The following is a 13,307-nucleotide window of genomic DNA, read 5'->3' on the forward strand; positions in this document are numbered from 1 at the left end:
AAAAAATGTTTAGAAAAAAAACAATACTTGCATACGTTTGGTATTTCTGTTTATAATGAATAAGAAATCTGCATTAATTAAAATATAATTTTTATGCATATTTTACGATCGGACAATGCTGGGCGACCTGCTAGTTAAATAACATTCATTCATTTATACCTACAGACACTAGTGTTTTATGCTTACGCAATCATCAGTTTAGGGTAACAATTCCTGTCGGTCATAAGATCCGAACCCACCCACCCACAAAACCACCATTTGCTCAGGGCCACCAAACAATTGTCATAGGAATGAAGGGAATGTGTGTGTGTGTGTGTGTGTGTGTGTGTGTGTGTGTGTGTGTGTGTGTGTGTGTGTGTGTGTGTGTTATGACAATTGATCCGAATCAGGAATCGAAAAAATCTTAACTTTTGGGGATATCGGAATCGGAAAAAACATTTTTATATCAAAAAACGATTCTTTTTATTGATTTTATTTGTATGTTTCTGTTTAAAACTTAATTTTCCATGGCTAGTGTTAATAATGAAATGATAAATATTTATTGATTTTTAAAATACAGATAAAACTAAAATCTATAGGTCATTCTAATAAGTGTACTTTTACATATGCGGAAATATGTGTACATATTACATCAGTTTTACAATAATCTGACAACCCTGCAAAAAAAAAACTCTATATCTAAAAATTTTTAAAGGATCAGAATCGAAATTGGAATTGGTAATTGTATTGGAATCAGGAATTTATAAGAGAATCATAATTGTCGTTGTTTGTTTTTGTTTTCTTTGGAGGGGGGAATCATATATATAAAGTGAGTGTGTAGTGCGTGTGTGAGGATGAGATTAAAGGCGAAGCATAAAGATTGGCAGAATTGTTCAACCCTCATCCGTGACCAGCGATGTAAGAAATGGTCAATATATATGTTAATGTGGATGTGGCACCAGTGATGGTAATGCAAAATCATTTGGCGAGCCGCAGACTAACTCGGAAGCATCAAGAGAGGCTGCAAAATGGTGCCAACATGCCGGGCCTAGAAGTCTCGAAAATTGAAAAAGTGGTAGCACGAAATTGATAGAGTGGTTTCTCTTCTAACCATGACATGAAGAAATGTCTTTTCCGTGTGTGAGGCAAACTTGTGGGGGAAACTTCCTCATGTGCGGGTGGCTTCGTGTGGCGACAGGCTTCATCAAATACGAAGACACTACCATCATTAAAGGCTGGGATGTGGAATTCGAAGATGCTCCTTTCATACAATGTTAACAGACATTTTCTCCAGGGTGAAGCCACAGGGCCCTGTTCATGATGCATTCAAAAACCATTAAAGAGGATGCGTGTTTTTATATTTTGTTTTCTGATTTTATAAGTTTTGTCTGAAAAGAAATGGGACTGCTGTGACAAATAATTTATTTACACCCTCCCCCCAAGAAATACATAGTTTTCCTTCTGTCGTAATTATGATTTAGAAAATGTCTAAACTTTCAGGCTTAAGCTTAAGGAGTCATTAGAATACATTGAAATTCAAGGAAACTAACTTAATTTGTGTCTAATGACTATGGATAATATTCAATGCAAATCTGATTTAATAGAATTTCAAATTGAAGGTTCTGTCCATATTTTAAACTGATATATGTGTCCATATTTTAAATTGAAGATTGTGTCCATATTTTAAATTAAAGATTGTATCCATATTTTGAATTGAAGATTGTGTCCATATTTTAAATTAAAGATTGTGTCCATATTTTAAATTAAAGATTGTGTCCATATTTTAAATTGAAGATTGTGTCCAAATTTTGAATTGAAGATTGTGTCCATATTTTAAATTGAAGGTTCTGTCAATATTTTAAATTAAAGATTGTGTCTATATTTTAAATTGAAGTTTGTGTCCATATTTTAAATTGAAGGTTCTGTCAATATTTTAAATTAAAGATTGTGTCCATATTTTGAATTGAAGATTGTGGTCATATTTTGAATTGAAGGTTGTGTCCATATTTTAAATTGAAGATTGTGTCCATATTTTAAATTAAAGATTGTGTCCATATTTTAAATTGAAGTTTGTGTCCATATTTTGAATTGAAGATTGTGTCCATATTTTAAATTAAAGATTGTGTCCATATTTGGAATTGAAGATTGTGGTCATATTTTGAATTGAAGGTTGTGTCCATATTTTAAATTGAAGGTTGTGTCCATATTTTAAATTGACGGTTTTGTCCATATTTTAAATTGAAGGTTGTATCAATATTATGAATTGAAGATTGTGTCAATATTTTGAATTGAATGTTGTGTCCATATTTTAAATTAAAGATTGTGTCCATATTTTAAATTGAAGTTTTGTCCATATTTTAAATTGAAGATTGTGTCCATATTTTAAATTGAAGGTTGTGTCCATGTTTTAAATTGATGGCTGTGTACATGTTTTAAATTGAAGGTTGTGTCCATATTTTAAATTAAAGATTGTGTCCATATTTTGGATTGAAGATTGTGTCCATATTTTAAATTGAAGATTGTGTCCATATTTTAAATTAAAGATTGTGTCCATATTTTAAATTGAAGGTTGTGTCCATATTTTAAATTAAAGATTGTGTGCATATTTGAATTGAAGGTTGTTTCAATATTTTGAATCGAAGGTTGTGTCCATATTTTAAATTAAAGATTGTGTCCATATTTTAAATTAAAGATTGTGTCCATATTTTGAATTGAAGATTGTGTCCATATTTTGAATTGAAGGTTGTGACCATATTTTGAACTAAAGATTGTGTCCATATTTTGAATTGAAGGTTGTGACCATATTTTGAATTAAAGATTGTGTCCATATTTTAAATTGAAGTTTGTGTCCATATTTTAAATTAAAGATTGTGTCCATATTTTGAATTGAAGATGTTGTCCATATTTTAAATTGAAGTTTGTGTCCATATTTTAAATTGAAGATTGTGTCCATATTTTGAATTGAAGATTGTGTCCATATTTTAAATTGAAGGTTGTGTCCATATTTTGAATTAAAGATTGTGTCCATATTTTGAATTGAAGATTGTGTCCATGTTTTGAATCGAAGGTTGTGACCATATTTTGAATTAAAGATTGTGTCCATATTTTGAATTGAAGGTTGTGACCATATTTTGAATTAAAGATTGTGTCCATATTTTGAATTGAAGGTTGTGACCATATTTTGAATTAAAGATTGTGTCCATATTTTGAATTGAAGGTTGTGTCCATATTTTAAATTAAAGATTGTGTCCATATTTTGAATTGAAGATTGTGTCCATATTTTAAATTGAAGTTTGTGTCCATATTTTAAATTAAAGATTGTGTCCATATTTGGATATTTGGAATTGAAGATTGTGTTTATATTTTGAATTGAAGGTTTTGTCCATGTTTTAAATTGATCGCTGTGTACATGTTTTAAATTGAAGATTGTGTCCATATTTTTAATTGAAGTTTGTGTCCGTATTTTAAATTGACGGTTTTGTCCATATTTTAAATTGAAGGTTGTATCAATATTTTGAATTGAAGATTGTGTCCATATTTTTAATTAAAGGTTGTGTCCATATTTTAAATTGAAGGTTTTGTCCATATTTTAAATTGAGGATTGTAACAATATCTTAAATTAATGGCTGTGACGATATTTTAATTTGATGGCTCTGTCCATATTTTTAATTGAAGGTTATGTTCATGTTTTAAATTTATGGTTGTGTCCATATATTGAATTGTAGTTTGTGTCCATATTTTGAATTGAAGGTTGTGTCCATATATTGAATTGATGGTTGTGACGATATTTTAAATCGATGGTTGGGTCAATATTTTAAATTGAAGGTTATGACCATATTTCAATTTGAAGGATTGTGTCCATATTTTGAATTGAAGGTTGTGACGATATTTTAAATTGAAGATTTGGCCCCTATTTTAATTGAAGATTGTGTCCATATTTTAAATATAAGATGGTGAGAATATTTCAAATTGATGGTTGTGTCAGGTTTTGAATTGAAGGTTTTGTCCATAGTTTAAATTGAAGGTTGTGTCCATGTTTTGAATTGAAGATTTTGTCCATATTTTAAATTGAAGGTTGTGTCCATGTTTTAAATTTTATGTTGTGTCCATATTTTGAATTGAATATTGTGTCCAGATTTTAAATTGAATGTTGTGTCTATATTTTGAATTGAAGGTTGTGTCCATATTTTAAATTGAAGGTTTAGTCCGTATTTTCTATTGAAGGTCGTGTGCATATTTTAAATTGAAGTTTGTGTCCATGTTTTGAATTGAAGGTTGTATCAATATTTTGAATTGAAGGCTGTGTCCATATTTTAAATTGAAGGTTGTGTTCATAGTTTAAATTGAAGGTTGTGTCCATAGTTTAAATTGAAGATTGTATCCATATTTTTAATTGAAGGTTGTCTTCATATTTTAAATTGAAGGTTGTGTTCATAGTTTAAATTGACGATTGTGTCCATATTTTGAATTGAAGATTTTGTCCATATTTTAAATATAAGATGGTGACGATATTTTAAATTGATGTTTGTGTCCATGTTTTAAATTTTTGGTTGTGTATGTGAGTTTTATAAATTATATATGCATTAGAAGAATATTCTTCCCAGGTTAAATTACTGTTGTAACAGTACTGCATTATTTTATGTCCCTTTCTGAGCATTAGATGATTACGCTAAACCTTTTGTTTAGAATCCTTATTTTCATTTTGATCAAAATATATCGCATGAGTTTTCATTTATTAAGTTTCTAAAATGGAAATCTTAAACTTAAAGGGTCATAAGAAGAAATAGAAATTCAAGGGATTTTCTTAACTAGTTTTTAATGACTGAATCAATTTAATGCAACTCTAATATATTTGAATTGTTAAACGCGATGTGGTGACGATAGTATGGTCTCTAAAATTCCTTTCACAAACCCAACAAAAAATTAAAATCTAAGGAATATTTATTAATATTTAATATATATTGCCATAATTTTACAAAACTCAGATATTCATGACGGACTTCCACCTGTTTTTACCTCCTACGAACAATGTTCCCAAATTCATAATAATTGGTTAATTAGTTTAGGAGTGATTTCTTTTAATACGAATATATAAACATATAAAAATACCTAACTTCATATACAAAGATACCACGCGCCAGCCTCTGTGTAACATAACTGCTATAAAGATCTTTTCAGAACTTACTACCTAGCTCCACTCATCTATTAAGCACTGTTGAAGTAAATACTGAAAAGTATTTCTCCATATAACATTTTATGTGAATGCATGATATCATATATCCCTATATATAACAAAAGAAGCGCAGTTTTTCCCTTCTGGACCAAAATACCGTAGGTTTACAGCAACAGATGCCACATACAAATACATTATGTCTACGCTATTAGGCACTATATTATGTAACTATAGAATGACATTTTTGACACATTAATTCGTTATAATAAAACCTGATAATTAACCCTAAGAGTGACATCATCACGATCGCACAGATATACAATGGAAGTAGCTATTTTTTTCTCCTTTAACAAAAAAACTATCCCCTACCATTCGACACCGGGAGGTTTTCTGAATTAGGGTCATATATAGGATTTCACCCTAATTTTCTTGTTCGCATACTTATACACATATCAGGATCTTTCTTTTCCTCTATCCTTATAAATAATGATTTTTTCCTCCTCACATTTAACAGAACCTCATTGACTGACACGTAAATACTCCGTCATTCTGAATAAACGAAACCTAATTCAAAATAGAACGCCCCAGAGATTAAAACAAACATGGCTTTCCTGATTAGAGTAGGTAATCGTTAGAGATTAAATACCTCGATTACAAATTTCGGAAACTCGGGGGAAACAATTAAACAAACTATATTTTTACTATTACCAGAGAAGATGTACTTCCCCTGTTATTATTATAGTAAGAACGAATTACTATTTTCTTATCTTTCTTACTAAAATTTTTCGTTACCCTTATTACTTAAATACCATTGTCAATTTTTTCATTTTTTCCCTCCATGCGCACCTTCTAATTATTTTGACTTATTTACTATATAAAAACCACAATGTTGATTTCATTACGAAATTGTTTTATTAAAATTATATTTTCGGTACTTGTGCATAATTTGAACCAGACGTAACTCAGCGTCCGATCGGCTTTGCCCGGAACATGACGTAAAAAATTTTTTTATCGGTTTTGTTTTGAACGTTTTCGTTGCACAAAAAAAAGGTCACTGTTGATAATACACTAACGCACAACTTACCTTTAAAATACCCATTTGCAAAGGTTTTCGAGTGTGTTATGAACGAATATCACATTGAACATTGGAACCGGCAAGCAGTTTTGAAGATATCAACATCTTCATAATCCAATGTTGCCTCTAGTAGTTTTCACTGGCAGCCATTTTGTGCGGCTTAAGCATTTTTCTGTGTTTTTCGTACGTTTTTAATATTTATTTATTTCATTTGCAGACACTAATGGTTCATGTTTACACATTTTCAGTGTAAGAAATGATAATTCCTGCTTATGAAAGATTCAAACCCAGTGGCAAAGTTATCTTTTACTATGCCACCTTGTATTCAACCTCTATGCCACCCTCAACTGACAAAAGAAAAAATAAAAAGAATTTAAATCGTTGGACATATACAGTAAACTTAGTCATATAGTGTTCAACAAGAGCGGCTAGCGGCCATATTACGCATAGACAGCTTATTTAAAAGTCTCATAGAGGCCCAATCCTTGCTGAAGGATTTTATAACAATATTTTTCATTTTAAATATTCATTTCTTTTTATCTACGAACACTAGAATATCCACAAACAAAAACATATTCACAACTTATTTAATGGAGGAAACAATGCGAAAAAAAAAAAAATCAAAGAATTTCAGATATATGTTTTAGATAGTCTGCAGTTGACTGTGTTTGTGACAGGAGATGACGGAGCGGTGTAAGTGGTTAACGACCTGGGCGTTCCAAGTTCGAATACAATTCGTTCCACAAAACACTTTCACTTAAGGATGTTAGCAACCTTCACGTACTCCATCCTCTAAGTACCCAATGTCTTTCTAGGAAGAATTCTGACGATAAAAATATCGAGGAAAGCAATGTTTTCCAATTCATACGATATGATGACTACATTCCTTCCACAGTAAAGGAGCTCGTGTCCTCAGAGTCGCCTTGATTTAATCCATTTTACTTTCAACGCCATTATCTTTATTTGTATCTTTATTAAAGTGTCAAATTCCCTGCTTATTCTTCCCCCCCCCCCTGGGGTGGGGTGAGTCCTTCTCTTTTCACCAATTCACACACATTCCTTTCACTTGAAAGTTGATTCCTCTGCGATAACCATTTTCTTCATCTGTTTGTTTAGTCGCTGGGCCCAGGAATATTTCAACCCCCTTATTATTCATCTCTTCAGATTCTTTCGTGTTAATCCTCAGTAAATAGGGGGAAAAACTAAGTTCATTGGTCATACAATCTGACTTTGTTAATATCTCCCATCGCCGTAAATAAACTTTTTTTTTTCCAACATGTTTTAACTCAAGAATGTCGAACAGAACTGCCGTTCAGCCATATTTGAAGTGTGGGTGTGTTGGTGTTGATGGGGACTTGACTTAACACTGAATGTATATCCAGCAAAAGTGTTATGTTAACAGTAACTCATCGTTGTATAATTAGTCAAGTTAATATTAATACATTTAATGACTCATCCTTCTTGAAAACAAAAGTAAAAATCCTTATCTGAGAGACCCTCCCCTCTCCCGCCATTAGTAGTAGTATGGTATGGGTTAGACTTCTATACCTCTTTTTTAGCTAGTCTGAGAAATTGTCTTCAGGTAGATGGGCTGTCGCATAGCCTCCCCCCAGTCAAGTGACTGGACACTGTAGGATTAGGTGGTCTGTGTTCTGGGAGGGGGGCTTCCTTGCACTTTGAGCAGAATTAGGGGTCTATTTGTCTCCATCTGTGTTAGTTTACTACAATCCTGCCGTGTCTTGTTCTGATCCAATTTGCGGCTAATCACTGCTTCTTACTATTTGTAGCAAAACCTGAATAAAAATGAATTTGATTGATAAGTTAGCTAAACTAAACACCACGTGTACATATGAAAACACTCTTAAACATGAATTCCATACGTTTTAACCTGATGGAAAATTCAATGTAATTTTTTTTATTGCATTTTCACCCCAAACAAGGCGCAGTGTCACTTTGATGTCTGTTACATAATTTGCATATGTGGGGAGTTGATGTCTGTTTACATTACACTTGAACTTCTGCATGTCAGTACAGTTGGTGAAACAGGAACCGAGAAGGGAATTCCAAAGTTTAGCAGTCATAGGAAAGAAACTATTGAAGTAGAAGGCTTTCTGGAATCTGGGGATTTCTAATGTGTAGGGGTGGGATTTTGCTGCTTGTTGAGTTTGTCGCGTGTATTTACGTCGAGGGGGTACAAAGGCATGTCGTTCGTTGGAGCATCTACCATTAAAATATTTGTAAAACAGACAGAGGGGTGCAACATTTCGTCGATGGGACAGAGGTTGAAGCCTAGCTAATGTGCAGGACCTATTAGATTGGCGACACTCTTTTGAACTCTGTCTAGAAGCGACAAACTAGTAGCAGATGCACCAGCCCAAATGTGACAACAGTACTCCATACATGAGCGAATGGTGGCCTTATAGAAGTACAATATATCCTCAGGTGTAACTAACTTTCTAGCACGGTAGAGAGAGCTAACCTTCCTCGCAGCAGCCTTGGCAATGTCCTCGATGTATCTGTTTTAACTCATGTTCCCTGTGAACGTTAAGTCGAGGAGTTTGAACAAAGTACTTTCAGGTAATGTAGCTTTAGCCGTAGTTATTGGTGATTGGGAAGGTTTTTTCTATGGTGTCTTGGATATATATATATAATATATATATATATATATATATATATTATATATATATAAAGCTAAACGTCTGTGTGTGTCTGGTCACGAATAGGCTCCTATATGGTTGACTATTATAGAAAGCTGATCACATATAATGATAGAAGATGTATCGAGACACAGGAATGGGTATGTTTGATCTGGCATAATGATGATTCATTAAAATTGTGGGGTCTGCGTACGCGCCTGGTCCACAAAATATGGAAATAAAAAAATTTTAAATTAAAAAAAAACATTTACAAGTATTTTTTATATAGATATACATAATAATACTTTGATAAGTATGTTTTAACTTAAATAGGGATGGTATAATAAAATTGTGGGGTCTGAGTTCGCACCTGGCCTCCATAGAATGGAAATAGGCACAAACTTTAATAAAGACTTTTCATATCTATCTGCGTAAGTATACTTTGATAATTATGTTTCAGTTTGAAGAAATATGGTATAATAAAATTATGAGGTGTTCGTTCGCGCCTGACCTCCATAGAATGGAAATATGTCACAATGTTTAACAAGGAATATTGTAATAAGTGTTTCGGTGTGAACAGGTATAGTATAATAAATTATGAGGTTTATCTATTTTATTTTTACTTTCATCATATTTTGCTTTGGTTTTGATACCCCCAAATTCGAAACTATCTCTTTACAACCCTTCCTTTTGATAACTTTCATAAATCAAAGTCCATTTTCTGTATGCTGTTTTTGAACCCAGTCAACGACGAGTGCTTTTGCTAGTATATATATATATATATATGTGTGTGTAAAAGAGATTTAGAAGGCTGTCACAATGCGAGGAATGAATTATAGTCGCTGTTGGTAAGAGGAGACGAGAACAAGTGGCGATTTACAAATCAATAAGTACATACATATATATATATATTTTTTTTTCAGCATGCTTTGAATCGACCTGTTATGCACACCATTTGAAAAGGGAAAATTTTTCCGAAATTAATAATGGAATACGTCGCACAGGCTTACAAGTAAGACATTTCACCATACAACTGAATAAATATATATATAAATATATATAAATATATATATATATATATATGTACTTATTGATTTGTAAATCGCCCCTTATTCTCGTCTCCTCTTACCAACAGCGACTATAATTCATTCCTTGCATTGTGACAGCCTTCTAAATCTCTTTTACACACCTATCCCACACAATGCTTCAAGCAAACTACATATCAATCATATATATATATATATATATATATATATATATATATATATATATATATATATACTACCTATTGTAAAAATATGGTCCAGGGTGTCTTGGATATATATAAACTGTGTCAATCGCTTTATTGCAGATTAGTAAAATATCAATATTTCACTAAGTATGCGTCACACAAAAATGAAAATTGTATCATCAAATGACTGTTTCAAGGTTAGTTATTTCCCAAATTTTATTCAAATCCGATATTCACGAAGTTATGATATTTTATTTATTATCAAGTAATTTATACTGTCCATCGCTTTATTGCTGGTCTTTTAAAATGCCAAAAAAAAAGGGATGATTAACGGTTATTGAAAAGAAAAGGATTGTTGCTGGACTCGCAGAAGGATTGTTCATCAAAGATTTAGCTATGGAGCTGGAAATGGATCCAAGAACTTTGGCTTCATTTGTGAACAACTCCAACATCAAATCCAGAATGAATAAGGGCACCAGGAGAAATCTTCCACATCGTGATATTCGGAAAATTCCTAGGGACCCTTACAGAGTTCATCGTCAACGAGGAGGTGGAGTCATCATGTTTAGGACGGGAATCATTGGAGATAAGTTGGTTGGATCATTCCGAGTTCCATAGGATGTAAAACTTACCAGCAATGCGTACACAGCCTTTTTGGATAAACATTTGTCGACAGGGCTAGATGACCTACCATTGTCACGTGGCTTTTAGATGATTTTTATGCATGACAATGTATCATCCCATTCTGGTAGGGCGACTGCAGCCTTCCTTGAATCTATGGGCTTCTTTGGAGAAACTCATGATCTGACCACCATGTTCTCCATGCCTTAACCCCACTGAATATCTCTGGTCGATATTAAAAAGAGGAGTTTATGAGGGAGGAGAGCAATTTACTTCAAAGGGTGCCTTGTGGAGAACATAGTTGATATTACTAGAGCCATAACTCCTTTTTGAGATCAAATAATTGACTTCTCCAAGGGACAAAAGGTTGTTTTAAGTTATTTAAAAAATGGCGGATATGTTAATGAATAAATAATTCATTTATTTGAAGCTTAGAACCTAGGGCGTGCTTTTCTCATTATTCTTTGACAGAAAAATATAATAAAAAATAAAGTTCGCATGATAAGACATTGTATTTTTGCTCTAAAACAACATTTTAAGAAACCTGCAATCAAGAAATGGACAGTTGAAATTCCACGATAAAGAATAAAATGTCATAATTTCGTGAATATCACATGAATTTGAATAAAATTTTGGGAAATAACTAACCTTAAAGGAGTCGATTGATAATATAATTTTCATTTTGTTGTGACGTATATTTAGTAAAATATTGATAGTTTACTAATCTGCAAGATTGACACAGTTTGTATGTGTGTGTGTGTGTGTATATATATATATATATATATATATATATATATATATATATATATATATATAATTTTTGACCGATCCGGTTGAAAATTATGTGCTTTTGAAGGAAACATTCTTGTTTTTTCAAAAAACTTTTTGTATTCCTACACGTCAACACATAGGAAATAAATACAGAAAAGATATAAACATTTATATATTTTTCGTATTGATTTTTTATTCATAGTGCCTGGAAAACTCGATCCCGGAAAATTCATACCCGGAAAATCCGTACCCGTAAAACTCGTAACAGGAAATTCGTCCTTTTTTTGTTAGATAGGAAAACTGGTCTCTTATTGAATAAATATCGACTGAAAACACATTTTATGACTGATGTTCTTGAAAGATATATTGTTTTTAAAGGCGACTATGCACCCCATAATATTTTTCAACAATTATTTTTTACTCTTGTTTTAAAAAAAATAAACTTGATCACGGAGTAAAGACACGAAAAACAAAACCATATATTTATTTTAAGAAATACTTTAGTTTTAACACCTTTTGTGTCATTACGAAACAAAAATAAAAGAAAGAAAACACTTATGTATTATCAAAGAAAGCAATTATTTTATTTAGAAGAATTAATTTAGTTTAAACAATTCTTGTGTTATTACGAAACACAAAAAAGAAAACACGGTACTTTTGTATTTTTGTATACCGCGCTGAAATAATAACGCTATTATTTCGAATTCTTAACATGGGGAGAGGAGGGGGATCGTTTAAAAATCATTTTGCAGTATGCAGACGGCGGCTTATGTTAGGAGGCGATAACTTCAATTTTTTCTTGGTCAAATTGAGTAATTTTCTAGCATGGTAGAGGGAGCCCACATTCTTTGCAGCAGCCTTGGCAATCTCAATGTATGTTTTCCAAATTTGTATTGTCAGTTTCTTAATTGTTTGAAACAAAAATGTAGTAGGCAAAACAAAAAAAATACAACTAAAAACAGACGGAACAAAAACTCGCTTCTCGCAGACACGTGGGTCGTAACAAGCACAATCTACTCGCCAGAATCACCTACACATAATCTGCAGAACGCCCCCTCTCCTTTCCAGTGTCCTGCCTTTATTATATTTATCTCGATAACCACATTGGGTAAACGCTAATAAAAGCCCATGGACGCCATCTTGGAACTCTCTCTCTTTCGCTCAACCCAAAACAGACGTATCCGAGGTAAGCTCTATTTCTCATTTTGGTTACTGCTAATTCTGCTACATTGTTTTTACACAAGCAACAAAAGAAAACTAAAAATACATATAAAAAAATTACATGGGTGATTTGCATTTATATTTCCATGGCAGGTGCTCGTCTGAACTCCAATCTCTGGTCCCCCCCTCGCCAATCTTTCACGAAAAACACCCGTCTAGCTGAATCCACTGTGAAAAATTTCCCCCACTCTATATCTGTGCCTAAATCAAAACGCGGATTCCATGAACAAAGCTTCTTTCTTAGAACTGCACGCCTGTGGAACTCTGTTCCGTCTGCCTGCTTCCCACCGGACTACAACTTGGATGTGTTCAAGTCCAATGTTAACAAATTCCTAATGAACCGCCCTCTTAAGTAAACACTTCATCAAATCTACACACTAACGTAATGTACTTGCAATAACCCTTATCCCTGAGTGGCTTCCGGGCCTTGATAAGTAGTGATGATCACTGTGTAACAAAAAAAAAAGAAAAAAAAAAGAAAAATATGTTCATATGTCAAAACTTCTTAACACATTATGGACATTATAAAAGAAGGGACTTATCAATATGTGTGGCTGCAAGTCGAATATAACTTGTATAGACTTAAAGAACACGCAGTTG

The sequence above is a fragment of the Euprymna scolopes genome, chromosome 7 (genome assembly GCF_053919585.1).
Source record: "Euprymna scolopes isolate OS-2025 chromosome 7, ASM5391958v1, whole genome shotgun sequence".
NCBI lineage: Eukaryota > Metazoa > Mollusca > Cephalopoda > Sepiida > Sepiolidae > Euprymna > Euprymna scolopes.